This window comes from Triticum aestivum, chromosome 2B (assembly GCF_018294505.1).
Source record: "Triticum aestivum cultivar Chinese Spring chromosome 2B, IWGSC CS RefSeq v2.1, whole genome shotgun sequence".
NCBI lineage: Eukaryota > Viridiplantae > Streptophyta > Magnoliopsida > Poales > Poaceae > Triticum > Triticum aestivum.
Genome location: NC_057798.1, coordinates 30,619,720 through 30,638,030, shown reverse-complemented (window position 1 = coordinate 30,638,030; position 18,311 = coordinate 30,619,720). Strand labels below are relative to the sequence as shown.

At 47.7% G+C, this 18,311-nt stretch overlaps 1 pseudogene; it reads left to right on the top strand.

The window, feature by feature from the left end:
* The first annotated feature begins 12,957 nt into the window (after positions 1 to 12,957).
* On the top strand, positions 12,958 to 17,977 carry LOC123038844 (uncharacterized; annotated as a pseudogene).
* The last annotated feature ends 334 nt before the right edge of the window (positions 17,978 to 18,311 follow it).

The following is an 18,311-nucleotide window of genomic DNA, read 5'->3' as shown; positions in this document are numbered from 1 at the left end:
AATCATGAACACTTTGCCAAACCGACGATCACTTTTGCTTTGTGCCTCGGAATGGGTGAAGGCTTGAGGCCAACCATGCCGAACACAACAATTCATCATCTTTGTTCGAGTATGACAAACCCCTCTACTTTTTTGCATCCGCATCAGGCATGACCTTCCACTGGGTATCTGTCACGACCATCTCTTGCTCCGTCCGCATCTCATAGTGGCCATCGACTTGACCATCTTCATGCCACCGCCTTTGAGCTTGGGGAGGCATTCCATTGAACGGTGTGCGGGCACTGTTGAGGCCTCCCCAGACAGAAACTGCGACCGGATGAACGTCGGTGAGTCTGTGAACACGTAGTTGTTGTTGAGGTCGACAATGTACGATGGAGGATGTCTGGAGGCGTGGGTGAAGGATGATGCGGAGTGTTGCGGTGATTACAAGCTGGACTTACCGTACTATTTGGCAACAAAGTAATATGGTGCCTTGTACTGGGCGGGCCAGGCGATTGCCTGAGCGGCACTGGCATGATGAGCAACTGTGAAGGGGGAGCTCGGGCCTGAGCTACTATGCCTGCAGCCGCCACCTTCTCGGCAGGACTCCCTGTCACGTGTCGAGCTTGCCATTTGACAGTGTTCGGATTCTCCGGCGAGGCGTCTGGCAGGACGATATGAACGTCGTCATGGGCTCCAAAGGATCCATTGCAGTGGCTGCGGGCAGTGGAAGGAGTCAAAACAGGCGAGCGATCGGGTCAAAGAAGGCGGGGTTTTGCATCGGAATAGTGAAGGGAATGTCCAAATGCGTGGGCACCGACTGGATTTTTGGGTGGGTTTGGGGTGTCGGAGGGCGACGTGATGGACGGCCAGACTCCCTAGAGCTCCCTAGATTTTGGGCGGTCTGCGGGATTTCGAACATCTGGACTGGTCGGGCTCGATTTGATGATCTGTATTGAATGGCTAAAACTGTTCGGATGGTCCGATGCAAACATTTGAGGGTGTTTTGGTGATCCGTGTTGGAGATGCCCATGACCATAGTGAGAGTAACTTGGCTAGCAACATAACGCACCACACAACAAATTTGTTTATGTGGCAAGTAGTTAATAAGGAGAAAGATGTTTGTGGTAACATAACACACGCGAGCCAAAATGAATCTACATCTAAATAAATGAAACTTGCATGATACCACACATTTGGTACTACCAATTATGTCTTTAGTAATATAGACTAGTCCCTAAAAAAAGTAATATAGACTAGTAGCATTTTCGATAAAGGGCGATTTTATTAACTCAAAATGTAGCATCAAGTGGATACAAAGCATTATGAGCAACACCCGGCCTCTGCATAAGTAGGATGCACACAGCCGAACACCAAAAGTCTGACAACCAGAAGTAAACAAAAACCGACAAATCGACAATAGTAGAGTCCTATAGACTAGTAGCATATGCATGTTATTTGTCTAAGTTACTCCCACTATGACCAGCCTTTTAATCGGCAATTGAATGTGCATTCATGAGATCAAGTTGCCACGGTTAATCAATTAATCTGCCTCGCTACAAATGATATCGAAGACGGTGTGAACGGCATAGACGGACGTGGATTCTATTGATCGGTAGTGCACCAACTTTCCACCGTTAATCAATGTGCAATGAGTATGCACGACAGAGTAGGAGTTTATTAGAGTACTACAAGGTTTGTCGGCCGAAGACCACCATTAATCCATCGTCACCCTAGCCAGCTCCACCTCCTGTGTCCGCAAGGCACCATTTTCCTTTTCACAGCTAAAGAATTTTAAAAATAATCGAAGATGTACATGGTCCTACTCTAAACACTAGCACATGTTAGCTTTCAAATTGGTTCATGGAGTCCATCATCAAAAATGATTTCAGTCGACACAAATAAGCTCAGTCAGTTAGTTATTAAAAGATAGCCACCTGTCATTGAGTCGGTTGTAAGTTGTAACTACGAAATTTGCTCGGATAAGTGTTTTATTTGCGGCCGCTTGCCTAAGAGGAGCTCATTGCATACTTAAATGAGGCGATTCACGTCTAAAAATCATCACCACCACCGTGCACGACAAGGCAACGATGGTGGCATCAAACCTTTCCCCTTCAAACATGGGGAGGAGGGTTGTGCATGGCCACACCCACCACCACACACGGGAAGGGCGAGAGTGGTGGCACATGTCATTTAGTAAGGCTACCCACTCCGAGAGAGATACGGTACGAGACACCTAAACCTCATCACCGGAGTAAGTGCCTTAGAACTCTCGAGTCCTATGCTCCACTGTGTTACTTTAGGGGTTCCGTGGTAGTAAGAGATTGGTTCCTCATAACTGCAAGATCGCCTGATTGTATTGTATCCCTTGAAGATCGGTACCAAACTACCAACCTCAGACTGACTATAAGGGTAATACCTCCTATTTTCAAAGGCAAAAGATACTCAGGAGCTTATTCCCGTACCCGTTCAGTGGATAGAAACACAACTATAATAGTAAGTTCAACAATAATGATAGGTAGGAGGGACTATGCTTACTAACCATCAGGGGGCCTGAACCTGGGTAAAATGACCGTGTCACCATCGTCAACGAGAACTACTCGGGCTTCACCCATCTCTCTACATCCTTCGATAACAAACTTCAGACCATAAGATTGACATACCATTATTCATTGACATTTCACCCAACTTGGGGTCCAAGCCTCAACAACAATCCTGCTAATGGACCACATAAATGTTGGGGAAAGGGGAAGGCAAGGGTCTATCCCCCACCGTAACCCCAAGGAGGGCCTACATCAATCTTACTCCTTGGAGCGAAAGTCTTTCAGTGCCGGCTTGGATCCTCCCAGATCGCCTCGATAATGTGGGACGATTCCATGGTCCAAAATATGGGCTTCGGGCACACAACCCGAGGTCATCTTGACCAGGGGAGGGGGATCTTCTGGTGTTGGGGTACCCTCATCGATTCGGCCTATTTGGTTACTTGGGCTCGAGCCCCGACAGAGGATAAGGCTACATGCCAGATCCCCTCATTGAAGGATCGGACTGATCAACCCACAATGTGTCGGTCATTGATCAGATCATCGTGAGGGAATCGTTTCATCACACATTCGGATTGTCGTGTGATTTGGTTCAAGCAAATCGTGAACTCGTGTCATGTGCTCCAAATCAGGTAGTCCCCTTTACCACCGAGGGCCCTCTCGGTAGTTAGGAACAACCACTCCCAATGGGCCAGGGACCTTCTATAAGACTTTGTTCAACCCTCCAGTTATCCATTCGTTATGTGGTTGACGCTTTAGAGTCAAGTCATTTCAGAAGCCTCTACTGATCAAATCCTCTTATAAGCCTTCTCCAGGATGATCTTCCTTTGAATGTTCTTTCACTAGCAACCTAGAGACACTCCATGTACAGGAAGTGAACTCCACCCTATGGACTAACCATTGCACGAGGTATTCATCGGGACACCATACCATGTGCGCGGGAAAAAAAATCTCCTTTCTATATGCGTAGGGAGGAATGGAACTATCTAATTGCTCCCATCCTCTTCGGTATCTTCAAGGCTCGCGCTACGTTCACTTCCATTGTGAGGAGACCGACACTGCTCTCCCTGAGAGCAACACTTTTTCATGACCGCTTATGTTTGGGGACATGGGGATTATGAGGCATGCTTACAATCAAGGGGTCCTAGAAGTAGTCTCTTGACCTCGGGAAACACACCTTGACGAAGTTACGAGGGACTCTATAACCTCATGAAGGGGTACCCGTTGGGTGGCGTATTACCGACTGAACCTGGGGAAACTCCTTCGGCTTTTGACTGCAACGGCGGGCAAATCTTGACGCAGTTGCCCGGAAATAAAAGCTATTCTTTCCTGGCTCTAGACAGTAGGACAATAGTAATATTAAACTAAGTTTACTCCAAATTTCATATAAATATCGATGATGATTTGTTTTTCTGACAAATGTTAATCCGTGGCTTAATTAAGGTCCCTTATGTAGCATATATGCAAATCCATTGCGTAACGAAGGCCCCTTATCGGAAGAAACATGCAATTTTCTATTTTGTTAGTTATTGATCACAGCTTGTAGAATTTATACAATACATACTAAGGAATAGTTGAAAGCAGGTATTTTGTGTTGAGCCTGAGATCATAGCTCATTTGGCTACACACCTCTGAGTCTCATATACATGAAGATGAAGTCATGGAGGAGAAGGAGAATGTATACATTGGTGACCCAACTTCTAAGCGCGTGGCCGGATCCCCATGCATGCTAGACGGTGTGATGCAAGCTGCATATGCAATGGCAGGATTTCATGTTGTCTGGAAACCACTTAGTTTCCAAAACTTATATTACTCCCTCCGTCCAGGTGCATAGGGCACCTAAGAAGTGACACAGTGAACTAGGCATGCGTTGATTGGATGCTCACCATGTTTTTCTCTCCCTCTAGTTAATCCAGCATTAAGTGTTGTGATAGTTGGACTAACCATGCATTGGCCAACGAGTTGTTTCACCCAATTCTTTAGGTCCAACATGCATGCATGCAAAGAAAAAGTTAATGGTAGTGGCACCTAATTACTTTGTACATGAAAGGAAGAGAAATGAGCAGTTGAAAACGCTTCATGCATTGGGTAGGCAGACGAGTTATTAGTGCTAACAAATGATGGGTGACTAATATATTTGGAAATCCTAAATTCTCTTAGAGGCCCTATGCACCTGGACGGAGGGAGTACAAGCTTGACCAATACAACAAACATCACACCATAACATTAAACAACTATGGCATTGATGAAACTTAAACATTTGACGAAGATGAAGGCTATGGCATCGATGATCACGACCGACATGCTCCAAACCTCCAGGCTCCTAAGTCTTGATGGCACAAACTTTGTCTCTCCGGTGATGTCGTAGAACTCTCCGTTTGACCCACCAAACAGACTAGCCTTCACCTCATGTCTCGACATCGCTTGTTTTGGGAGGGCTTGACCCATAGCTAGTAGGGCTTGGGAGATATCTCTGTGTAGTAGTAGATGTTTGCAAGGAAGGCTATGCCTGCTTTCCTGTTTTCTCCTCCATGAACAAAGATGTCGGACGATATTTATAGATAGGATTTAGTAGGACGAGTTAGTCAATTCAGTGCAGTACTGTGGAGCACCTACGTACTACCCATATGCAATTAGTCGCTTATATGTCATTGATTCATACGAAATTTCCTACTCCACTTCCTTTTTTCAGAGGTTCCTTTCATGTTACTTCACTTCTATTATTAGCTAGGGACCCCTTTTGCGTTAATCTGCTAAATGCTTCTATTTTTTTTGGCAATTTCTAGGCCTAACTCTTGTGTTCCGCATCTCATGGTCCCTTTTTGGCTACATTAATTACAATGGTAGAAACGACTTTCTTAGACCAGCTACCGTAATCAGTTAGTGCAAAACCGACTTGTAAACGCTCTATTGGAGCCATACAAAAAGGGCATGGCTTTTATATCAACCGAGAAAGTTTCAGTCATCACATGACATGTGTGGTCAGCTATCTTATGCTAAGTTAAGACAAGTATTTGTGAAAGAAGAAGAAGAAGAATAAGAACGGGAAGAAGCAAAAAGAGAAAGTTTCAGTCGAAAAATTCTAGCTGACTAGAAAAATATCCAGGTCGGTTCATAATATTTTTTGCATTTGAGGTCGGTCCATAAATTGATCCAACAGAAATTCTTGCATCATTCCACAAATGTTTTCTTTACATGATTCCACAAATGTTTTAGTTATGAACCGAGCGGTAAACCTTTTAGCCCGCTTAATATGTGAACCATCGGTGCGATTTGGTTCCCAACGGTTAGTCGGTTAGTGTAATGGACCGACCCATATGCACGATTTACTCCCTACCGGTAGCAGTTTGTTACAGTACTGGATGATGGCACAATCAGTGACGTCACTCAGTAGTGACCCATGGTGCATGCATGAGATCAAGTTGACACCGTTAATAACCAATCAATGTGCCACGCTGCAAATGATAGTTGAGACGGTGCGAACGGACAAGACCAACGCGGGTCTGTGCGTACCAATTTTTAAAAGAAATTTTAAAAAATTGGAAATTATTTCAGCAACAAACATTAATGTGTTTTGATTTGTGTGTTTCATGTCATCATATATAAACTGCAGCGTTATGTTTTGTTCTGCGCTGATGATATAAGATTGTAGAATTTGGATCAGTTTTTTCCTGACTGGTTGTTCCTGCAAACCACTCCTTTTACTAACTAGATTAGATTTAGACTTGGATTATAGCTGATAATAAGCCACAGGCAACTCTGAGTTTAGCAAGATGTGGCTTAGGCAACTCTGAACTAACAGATTAATTCTGTGTCCTATTGGCTGTAGCAGATGTGGCTTACGCAACTCTTAATTTAGCATGAGCGAAACCAGAACCAGTACATACATGGCAGGGAAGTAGGAAGTAGCAGAATGGAATCCTTTTTTATTATCCATGTCACTGAAATGACAGATAAAGTGGCCCAACTAGCTTGCCTACAGCACCTCCAGGGGCAGCCACCGACGTGTGTCCTCGTGACATTTCGACGAATTCAGTCGATTTGCGCAACAGATTCAGATAAGTGGCGCCGATCAGCTCTCCATATGGGGCGGCGGCGCATCTAAAATCTACAGAGGCAACCAAGGCCATGTTCAAGACAAAATGCCCAGCAAAACTCAAGGCTTTATTTGCCTGGCGTCTCTGCTTTAATGCCAGGCTAAACACCATAGGTGAGCAGAGCTAGATTGACTTAAAAGACGAAATTTCTTGGGAGATATTGGTCCCGTCTGCTCTCTGTGTGCCTCCGGTGATTACTAGGGATCGTCTTTGGAGGAATTTGCTCTTTTTTAGTAGCGACTGCCAAGCTTTTAAATCTAGGCCGATACGACCGATATACAGGCCGATATATCACTTTTGGGACCCTATGATATAAACATAACATATCATTTTATAAATATCATTTTCAAACATATCATCCGATATGGACCGAAATATCGATCGATATGACCGATATCTGGGCAGATATGTCCACCGATATAGATGATACATAGATGACAACATTTTTTCATTCGAAAGTAGTGAAATAAGATTATGCATTTAGAACTTTATCGTATATTATCAAATTCATGCACGATGTTTGTACAAATGCATATATATCGTATTGTTTTATTTCATAAAGTAAGGATTTTGTGAATCTTTCCTTAATAGTTTCTTAATTACCAAGTTAATGAACTAGGAATATGAACGTGTTATGTTAAAGCATTGATATCATACATTGTTTACTAAATGTATATTTTTGAACAAGAATAATGAAAAAAAACTAGACACGTTTTCTCCGGTATATCTACATATCGTCCGATATATCACCTGATATCCAACATCTGATATGTGGAAGCCAAACCGATACAAACCCGATATCTGATATTTTGAAGCTTGGCGACCGCTGACTAGCATCCTTTAATCTTCATTCACCTTAATTACTCCATCCAATTCTTTGGGTAACGGAGAATGACTAGCATTTTTTGGGAGAAAAATTTCAGCCTAAACTGGCGCAATCTCCTGCCTGCAAATCACGCCGAGCTTACCCAGCGGCGATTGCGGCCATTTCGCCCACGATTTAAAATCGCCGATAGGACCTTTAGAATCCTCGGTCTCATTACTCTTTGCCGAGTCGATATGTTTTTGTTTCAAGAGCCTAAGAGAGAGAGAGAGAGAGAGAGAGAGATATTTCATTAATTTGGCAGCAGTGTTTCTGCTTCTCTCTTTTGCAGTGAATTAATGTGTTTGACTTCTTGACAGAGGAATTTAAGGCTAGCCATAGTGGGAGTAACTTAGATAGTAACATAGCACATCCCAAGACATATATGCTTATGTGGCATGAAGTTAATGAGGAGAGAAGTGCTTGTGGTAACATAATATGTTACCATAACATAACGCACCTCAATGTAAAATGAGTCTACACCATAATAAATGAAGGCTTGCATGACACTACACTTATGTTACTATCCACTATGATGGTAGTAACATAAACTAGTAACATATGCATGTTACTAGTCTAAGTTACTATGCACTATGACTAGCCTAAGAACATGTATTTGCTAAAAGTAGAGACCGTGTTAATGCTGTGAGCAATCACCGTTTTGTAACTGGATTATGCTTTTAAAAAAAAAATTAGCTGCCCATGTTTCTTACCTTAAGGGAAGAAACTGAAGTAGAGTTCCTTCCAAGTCTTTACTTGGTGAAATTTTGGAAATTCTTCGGCTCATTCTATTTGCAAGCTGTCCCAACTAATTGCTCGTTGGTAAGTGAAAATGTTAGTAGACTGATAAATGTTGACCACGACACTCGAGACATTTTTTTTTTGAACAGGAGGCTCACCCCGTCCTCTGCATTTGAAAGATGCGTGCGGCCATATTATTAAAAAGTTTCAAATAAAAACATAATCTTCTAGTACAGCTCCGCAAACGAAGCAAAAATAGAAATGAAAACTCATTGCCACAACCGGCAGGATAATAGGACTAGAACACTAGACGCCTATCCTATTATGAGACTGTCATCCAAACCGGTTGAATATAGCCCATGCTACCATCTCGCACTGGTTGCATCCAGTAATCAAGGGCGTGTTTGGATCCTTGCATAGTCTCACGCTGCATCGCATGCATCATCCTGGCTGAGTCTAGCCTGGAAAAACTGGTGCAAAAAAGAGTTGAGATGGATGATTGGTTGTGTGCATACTCTGGGGCATGCCAACGTGAGAAGTTGTTTGCTAGGCTGTATGAGAAATCTGCACTACATACTTCCCAAAAGCACGACGGCGACGGAATTCTTTCAGGCCAAGCAGACACCAACCCGTCATCCACCTGAACCTGCACCACCAGCGCCCCATGATGCCGCCGTGACCGCGGACGGCCGTGCCAATCCAGCACAGGCGCGCCTCCTCATCCGACGCAGCCTTGCAAAGCACACGTCAGCAGACGGCGGAGCATGGATGCCCGGCGGCGGGGTCGCAACGAACGGTGGAGCTCAGACCGGTGGAGAAAGAGGGAGCTCAGATGGTGGGGTTGAGGCGGACGACGGAGCTCGGACCAACCGCGCAAGAGGGAGCTCCCCCAGCGGCGGCAGTGGCGGCGGCGGCGGCGATTGGTTGCTGTGAATCGATCTGATTCGATCTGTACCGAAAGGGTTTCTCCCCGCTTTATATTATAAAGCCATGACCACACGATACAAATGCTGGGCCTCAGCACAAGCAAGCCCAAAAGAAACAAAAAAAGGAACTGAAGAAAAAATAATGCCAACAACGGCGGATCAACGAAAACGATGAGGACCCGCAACCGCCGCGCCCACCGGATAAGACCACCACGCTCCTAGCACTCCGGACCGCCGCATACCAAACAACACCCTCGAGAAGGATCGCGACGATGACGATGCTGTTGCCCGGACATGTCCTAAGGTTTCCCCCGGTACGCGAGGGGTGAGGTGGAAGGGGTATGCCCGACGCCCTTCAGGAAGGCACGGCGGCGCCCACGAGCGTCACCGCGTCGGTGCCGGCCCTGCCGACAAGGATTTCTCCCGACCACCAACCAACCACGACCCCAGACGATCCATCCCGCGCCACCAAACACACCGCCCACCAACTTGCGCCACCACGATCAAGCAGTCTCCATCGCCGTCTCACCATGGCAAACGAAACGGGACCGACGGAAACAGGACGACGCAACCAGGAACCAGGAGCGGCAACATCAGCAGCCTCGCGGGAGGGGACATCCTCCACCACCCCCGGCGGGATCCGTCCGGACGCAGCACAGGGGCAAACCGGGCCACCCCTGGCCCAGCCAAGCCCGAAACGGGCTCGCGAAGCCCCCGTCGCCACGCTGCAGAACGCGAGCCACCGTCGCCACCACCCCCCGCACGAGTCACGCCCCCGACCCGCCGGAGACGCTGCAAGCAGACCAGGCCAGGCCCGCCCAGACCCAGATCGAGCCAAGAAGGGCCCAGATCTGGGCCGGGAAGGCCCGCCGCTAGCCACCGTGTGGCCCCGCCGCCAAGCGGCCGCGCCACCGCCCGCACGCCACCCAGCACTGCGTCGCCTAGGGAGCCGCGCCGCTGCCGGATCCATAGTCGCCGAGGAGCATCGACGTCGGCCGCCGTCCACCCGAGCCGAGGCGCCATGCGGGGAGGGGGGGGGGAGGGGGGAGGCCGGGGCCGCCGCTGCCGGCACCACGCGGGCAAGGCCCGATGGCCCAGGCCGACGGCGGCGGCAAGGGAGGAGGGGGAGGGGAGGGCTGGGAGGGGCGACGAGAGCCCCCTGTCGCCCCGCTCGGGGAAGCGACGCGGGGGGAGGAGGGGGGGGGGTTCCTTTGAGTAAATCTTTTGCACAACCTCTAAAAAGACTGGTCCTACTTTACAATTACCTCTGATTCGATCTGTGAGGAGATGATTCGATCTGTGAGGAGAGGATAGAGAGATACCGGAGGCTAGTGGCACTTTCCAAGTAATTCCAGCAAACAACAAGGCCAGTCGCACATACCGTTTCATTTTAAGTGGAGGCGTGGGTGCAGGCGTGATGCTGCATCAGTGATTTGCCCGATTCTCGCGTTCCTCTCAACCTGGCCGACACTCAGGACATTTGTTTTTGGAACAGGAGGCTCACCCCCGCCTCTGCACCTAAAAGATGTGTGCGGTCATATTATTAAAAAGTTTAGAATAAAAACATAATCTTCTAGTACAGCTCGCAAATGGAGAAAAAAAAAAGAAAACTCATTGCCACAACCGGCAGGATAATAGGACTAGAACACTAGACGCCTATCCTATTATGAGACCATCATCCAAACCGATTGAATATAGCCCATGCTACCATCTCGCACTGGTTGCACCCAGTAACCAAGGGCGTGTTTGGATCCTTGCATAGTCTCACGCTGCATCACATGCATCATCCTGGCTGAGTCTAGCCTGGCTAAGCTGTGCAAAAAAGAGTTGAGATGGATGTTTAGTTGTGTGCATACTCTGGGGCAGGCCAACATGAGAAGTTGTTTGCTAAGCTGTATGAGAAATCTGCACATACTTCCCAAAAGCACGACGGCGACGGAATTCTTTCAGGCCAAACAGACACCAACCCGTCATCCATCTGAACCTGCACCACCAGCGCCCCATGACGCTGCCGTGACCGCGGACAGCCAAGCCGATCCGGCACAGGCGTGCCTCCTCATCCGACGCAGCCCTGCAAAGCACACGCCGGCGGGCGGCGGAGCATGGATGCCCGGCGGCGGGGTCACAGCAGATGATGGAGCTCGGACCGGTGGAGAAAGAGGGAGCTCAAATGGTGGGGTTGAGGCGGACGAGAAGCTCGGACCGACCGCGCAAGAGGGAGCTCGCCCCGGCGGCGGCAGCAGCGGCAGTGGCGATTGGTTGCTGTGAATCGATCTGATTCGATGTGTGAGGAGAGGATAGAGAGATACCGGAGGCTAGTGGCACTTTTGAAGTAATTCCAGCAAACAACAAGGCCAGTCGCACATACTGTTTCGTTTTAAGTGGAGGCGTGGGTGCAGGTGCGATGCTGCATCAGTGATACGCCCGATTCTCGCGTTCCTCTCAACCTGGCTGAGAGGCCTCTTTTTGCAGCAGTCAGGCCAGGCTGAGAAGCCCACACAGGAAACCAAACAGGCTGAAATTTGCATGCCCCATGCAAGCCAAGTGCGAGCCACCGAACCAAAGACGGCCCAAAGGCTCCCTGGAGTCTGTAGGAGTGAGTAAGGACCACGTACAGATCCATGCCATAGCTCTAAAGATGACCTGCAAAAAAGTTAAAATATGTTGTCTGTTAAACATCATACCATTCCTGCAGCTTCATATAGCCCAAACAAGCGCACATATTCCAACCCGAATACAAGACACAGTAATATGATCTACTCGAGCTAGCCATGCCCCAAATAACGCTTCAATGCTAACTGGAGGAATAATGTTAAAGGCTATATGAATCGTTCGTCATAGTAATTTCGCGAGAGGTCAAACTATGAATAGGTGTTGTACTGTTTCGTTATGATCACAAAAACAATATCGTGCACTTCCTACCCAACGTTGCTTTAGTAAATTATCTTTGGTGAGGATCATTTGCTTGTGGAAAAACCACATAAAACTTTTGATACGCAAGGGAACCTTAATTTTCCAAATATGTATCGATCTTGGGATTGGGCCAGAATTAATTATATCCATATACATAGATTTTACCATAATCACTCCACTTCTGGTTAATTTTTAGTGAAAGGAATGAGGTTGGTCGGATAGTTGAATCTCCATCAACCTCCGTATCAAGTGTAGCCAGGAGTTCCAACGCTCCCCAACTAAAGATCTCCTAAACTGTATATTTAAGATACCTCCCTACAACATGGTTTACAACATCAGAAGACGTTGGCTTGACTAGCGTGAGGTTGCCCTGACGTTGCAAAGTAATGAGGCGGCCTCAGCATGGAAGCAGACATGTGGGTCCGCACCACTGAACTGGCTCAGTTTTCTATTACCTAGTCAGGTTTAATTTTACAACAACGGTACCTTGTCCGGTTTGATGTTTTTAACAGTCTGCAGCGACAACTATGGTAAAAATATGTGGTCCAAAATGCAATTTTTGGCTATATGATAATGGCATACAAGTATATGCACATAGAAATTAGTTAATTAAATTTATGTTTCAGAGGTTGTCTTAGTGGCCAAAACGTCATTTTCTGCTTCTCAAGACTGACGCGATATAGCCTGATATAAATAACTTGGTTATGTGACGGAATGACATGCAACAAATTAAAGTGACATTCCATATTTATCTTTACCTTTGTATCCATGTGTATCTTTAAACACAGCAAGCAAAGAATATGATGATGGCTGCGTGTGGTGTGTGTGAAGCAAGGAATTCACAGCTCTTATTTAGAGAGACAAAGCACAAAGAAAAAGCACGCAAAGCAGACGCAAGGCATGCCAGCCCATAATGCTAGCAAAGCTACATCCATATTCCTCCTACTCAAGGCACATGTCTGCATGCAACTTCCAGTTTCCACCTCCCCGATCTATTTTGCTTCTGTAGGCTTCTGCCAGCACCACAATTTATCAAGGTACCAACCTGAATCAATTTGTATACGTATCTGCAGATTAGTAAAATCCTTCTCCAAATCTGTACGAGTCATTAATTATTTAGTGAGGAATGATGTTAACTTGTTTAGTGTGTAGGAAAGGAAGGAATTTTCACATGGAGCTGCTGCCCTTGTCACTAAGCAAGAACTAGATCATAGCCAAAAAGGAAGATTGGTCCGATTCGTCATGCCTCCAGAGGTAAATCCATCACTCACCTTGATCTTCAGTGATTAATGCTGCAGTTTGTGTCCTACTTCGGTTTCTTTAGCTACTTAGCGTAACTTGGATCTTGATTTTTTAGTGATGGTATAGTCAAGAATATAAATGCACTTAATTTTTTACACACTTGATTGGTGATTATGCAGTTATCACTCACTTCCATGTTTTTAAATGCACCACTTGGTCCTTGCTTTAATTTGTAGTAATAAGTTATGTCTTAATTGATTTACGGTTTTTCATAGTTATGATGCACATTGTAGTTTGAAATTAAAGAGTTTCAGCAAGAAAGCTAAAAATGGCGAACCTCATTTGGTGTTATTATTGTTGAACACTGCAGAAGATAGAGATCGAGCCAAAAAACATCGATGCTGCAGCAGGAGAGATACTTGGTGTTTTGGAGGACACAAGCAAAGGAAATCTGATCTACTTCAAGGGCTGGTATGGATTTGGAGCATCCGCGGTTCTCAATCTGGTAGCCCAACGCCTGAAATCATCAACAAGACAGAACAAGTTTGATATAGTTATCCATGTGGATTGCTCGGTATGGAAAAGCATGAGAGCCCTGCAAAAGGCAATCGCGGAGGAGTTGGAGCTTCCGCATTCAGTAATGGCCATCTTTGATCGGTGTGAGGAGGAGGACGACTTCAGTGGGATAGATGAAGGCTCCAGAGGGGTGATAGCAGATATCAGAAGGGAAATCTTCAGAAAACTTGTTAACAGTATATTTGTGGTAGTTTTTCACAACGGGAGCAGAAGGTACATTGATTTGTATGATTGTGGTGTCCCAATAACAACATTTTTGAGTAACATGATGTTGTGGACCTGGCACGGGAGGTTTCGGGTCGATCTCGATCGAATACTAGAAGATGGGGAAAAGGGAAAGATGAAGAGTCAGACAGATGTTCTCTTATATGCTTCTCCGCAACTTGAAGATGAGGAAATACGAGATCTACTGCATGAAGAGGCTTTGGAGGTTGCCAGGTGTGCGGGCATTGTTAAGCCCGATGATATAAGCCACAAGATAGTCACGGAGTGCCTCATATACATGACAAAAATTGCTACGGACTTGAAGACACATGCACCAAACTATTGGATCTGTGATGGTATTATACAGGGACAATGCATCAGCATGGGATATTGGCAATTCTCTGCACAGAAACATGTGCTTGGATGTTGAGTTAACATATAATGAGGAAACAGCTCCCATGCTACAGGTGTCGGGTGATTTACTTGTTAACCGCTGGAATTTCACCACCCACAAACAACTCCTAAAGGATAACACTCGTGTGCTGCCTCCTCAGGTGACATCATTCTTCCTTTCTGCAGATGAGCCACCAAGAAATACAACATCAATACTACCAGTTGGCATGTTCCAACATTCACAAAGCAGCAAGCTACGTGTGTTACATCTGTCTCATTGCACGTTCAGTTTTGCATCTCCTCCCTTCGTTCATTGTGTCCAACTAAGATTGCTCCATCTGGACCATTGCACGAATATCACAGACGATGAAGAGCATCCAAGCCACAATGAAAACATGACATGTTTCCAGAAGTTATGGGTTCTGGTTTTGAGGTATACAGATTGGTATTGGCTTCTATCGGAAAAGATGATGAGTTTAATGACTGACCTCAGGGAGTTGAATGTGGAGGGAGTCAAGCATTGGAGCATAAGCGATTTGTGTGGTGATATTCCTAGCCTTGTCGTACTTCGAGTAACAGCCAACACAGTCACAATTCATTCACAAGACATCATAAAAAATAATGGTGCATGTGCATCACTCCTCAACTTGTCCAAGGCAAGTCTCCTGAAGACAGTCATCCTTGAGAGTTGTGCTGAATTGGAACAAGTCACCCCTTTCATGTTACCCCCATTGCTTGAGTCATTTAGCTTCATCAACAGTGGTGCTACTGCTGCCAAGATATCTTGTATCTCCTTTCGGGGTTGTTCTCAGTTGAAGAATATACTTCTCAGAGGAAATTTGGGGCGCCTGGGGGAGCTGGACCTCTCGGACACGGCAGTGAAAACCCTTGACCTCGGAGAATTGGAAGCTCCAAACCTAAAGTGTTTCATACTGCTGGGCTGCAAGAAGCTCCGTGCAATATTATGGCCACCGGAAGATAAAAGGACATGGGCGTTGGAGAAGTTGCACATCAGCACCGTCCAATGACAGCTTCCGCATCACATCTGAAGGCTCCCGCGGCGCGCTCCGCACGTGCGCCTCGGGAGATCGATCGGCCGCCGCCGCCGTCGCCTCCCCAGCGTCGCCTCCCCCTCGCCGCCGCCGGAGTGCGCCCGCCGAGCGAAGCCCGCGCGGCGCGGGCGGCGGCGGGGCATTCCCTCCTTCCTCTGGCCCTCGTGGCGGCGGTGCGGGCCGTCAGATTGGGGACAAGGGGCGCCTCGTCCGGCTGGTCTCCCGGAGGCGGGGACGGCTGGATCCGGCAGCGACTGGGCTAGGAGGAGGTGGCGCGGTGTGGCGGTGCTGGTGGCAGGGTTTCGGTCGAGGCCGTCTTCGATCTAGATCGGGTTCTCCATCGGGGCGTCACACGGCGGTGGGATCGGATCGGCGGCAACGTCACCGGTTCGGCGGAGGGCTCCGTTCCAGCCAATCGCGAGATCGGGACGCCGTGGCCTCCGGTGAAAATCGCGTCTGACTGCGGTCATGGCGGACGACGGCGGCGTCTCGGACGTCGTTCCCTTCTCGAGGCATCATCGTTGCAGGTCACGTCAACCTGATCGAAAGGCTCCGGGGGAAACCCTTGATCTGGATCTACCGGATCGGACGATGGCGACGTTTCGATGTCGTTCTCCCTCCTGAGGGCATCGTTTTGGAGCAAGTGTTGGCTGGAGGGGACAAGAGGCGGCGTGGCATCTGGCACGTTGACAACGGCGGGTCTCAGCGGCATGGAGCAGCGGGGGTCTCGCCGGTGGGCGTGTGATGATGGACGAGTGCAGGATGGTGGCGCTGTCTGGCGTCGTGGTGGCGTCGATGGCAGTGAGGCCTGGCACGGTTCATGCAACAGTTCAGCTCTGAAGATGGATTGATGGTACGTGGCTGCGGCGGCCTCATACCCGGCAGGGGGCCTGGTTGACGAGCACGCCGGACTGGTGGGTGCCCATACCCGGAAGGAGTCCTGGTTGGGACCTCAGGTCTAAGATGTTAGGTTTGGCTGCGAGGTCTGTTTGGTATTAGGCCCAGACCATCAGCGCCCCTTCATCAGTTAGATAGGAGTAGCGACAGAGGTTGCGAAGATGGTGGCTTTGGTCTTACTGTTGTACGACTTTGTAAGGTCTTGTGTTAATAATCAATAAAGTGGCCATATGCATCGTCCAGATGTAGAGGCCGGGGTATTCCCCCTTTTCGAAAAAAAAGCACCGTCCAATCTGCATCACCAAGCCAGAATAATTGGGAAGAGAAGACCAAGGAGGCTAGTGTTGCTGGAGGATCATCATCCATCTTTGCTTTTGGGGAATCCCAGCTAGGCACCAGGCAAATTGCATCTTTTGACTTTAATTGGTACATATCTGTTGTGGATCCAAGGCTCATGTGGTCTCTTATGCCCTTTCAGAAAGAAATTGAGGGAAACTTTGTATACATGGAGATTGATTCATCTCCTGCCAGTGGAGCTACTGTTGGTGGCCGTGAAGTTGCTCAAGGCATCGGGAGCCAGCAGCAGTTTGCTCAATACTTATATGCAAGAGATGTCTTTCAAGAGCACCCGCAAGCTGTCACTGCTATCGAAGGTGTGACCAGCTGGATGTGGGCTTGCCCACCTATTCCTACTCCAAGACCTCAAGACTGGTACTTCCACATGCAAGATGAAGAGAAGATGGAGAGTGGATCGTTACAGGAACAACACAACACTCGGAGGATTAGTACCAGTGTTGCTTTAGCCCCTGTTTTGAGGTGTGATAAAGCACAGATGTTGTATGTGCATGATAGCTCGTCCATCGCCTGCATTCCATGCCCACAAGGTGTAGACTGGGGGTGGCTTCAATGGTGCCGAGTAGAGAGGTGCCCCAAGCTGTGCTCTGTCTTTGCTACTCCCCAACTAGATGGTGGTGAAACCATCTTTTGGTGGTTGAGGACATTCTGGGCGTCCCAGCTCCCTATGGCGTGCTACATCTGGAACTGGAGTACAACATACCAACCAAGTGTAGGATCCTTCGAATACCTAGTATTATTGCACCTGGACAATTGCCCTAGGCTCAAACATGTGCTTCCCTTGTCTAATCTTATGGACACCCTGCCTAGCCTGGAGACGCTCGAGATCGTGTGCTGCGGTGATCTGAAGGAAGTCTTCCCTTTGGACCCTAAGCGCCAAGAGAAGCATGAAATTATAAAATTTCCCAACCTAAAAAGGATCCACCTGTACCAGCTCTCCAGTCTACAGAGCATCTGTGGGAGCAGGATGTCCGCGCCGAACCTTGAGACCGTCAGAATCCGGGGCTGCTGGGGCCTTCGACGCCTGCCGGTAGTCAGTGGCAGAACCACCAACCGGCCCAAGGTGGACTGCGAGAAGGACTGGTGGGACAACCTGGAGTGGGACGGGGTGGAGGCGAACCACAACCCTTCGCTCTATGAGCCGCGCCACTCGCAATACTACAAGAAGGCCCACCTGCCAAGGGTCACCGTTCTCAGGTGAGATATATCTATCAATAACTTGGTGTGCTAGCGAACTTAAACTTGCTGTTTCTATCTGTACTACTTTTTTTTGTCTTGATACTATACGTGCATAGTATCATCCCATTGATGGTTTGTTCTGCTGCACTACTGTAGGTAATCAAATCCATCCATGGTCAATGACCGCTACAGGCACGTCGGCCCTATGGTGCTATGGTGCTTAATTATCTGAAGCTTTCTCTGGAGTGTGCGTCCGTGTGCGTTGTTGCCTTACTTTATGCTGCTTGATTGGTCCGTGTGGTTGTGTGAAATCTGCATCTGCATTGCTATTGGTTTGGCGGTGCGTCTTCCAGTTC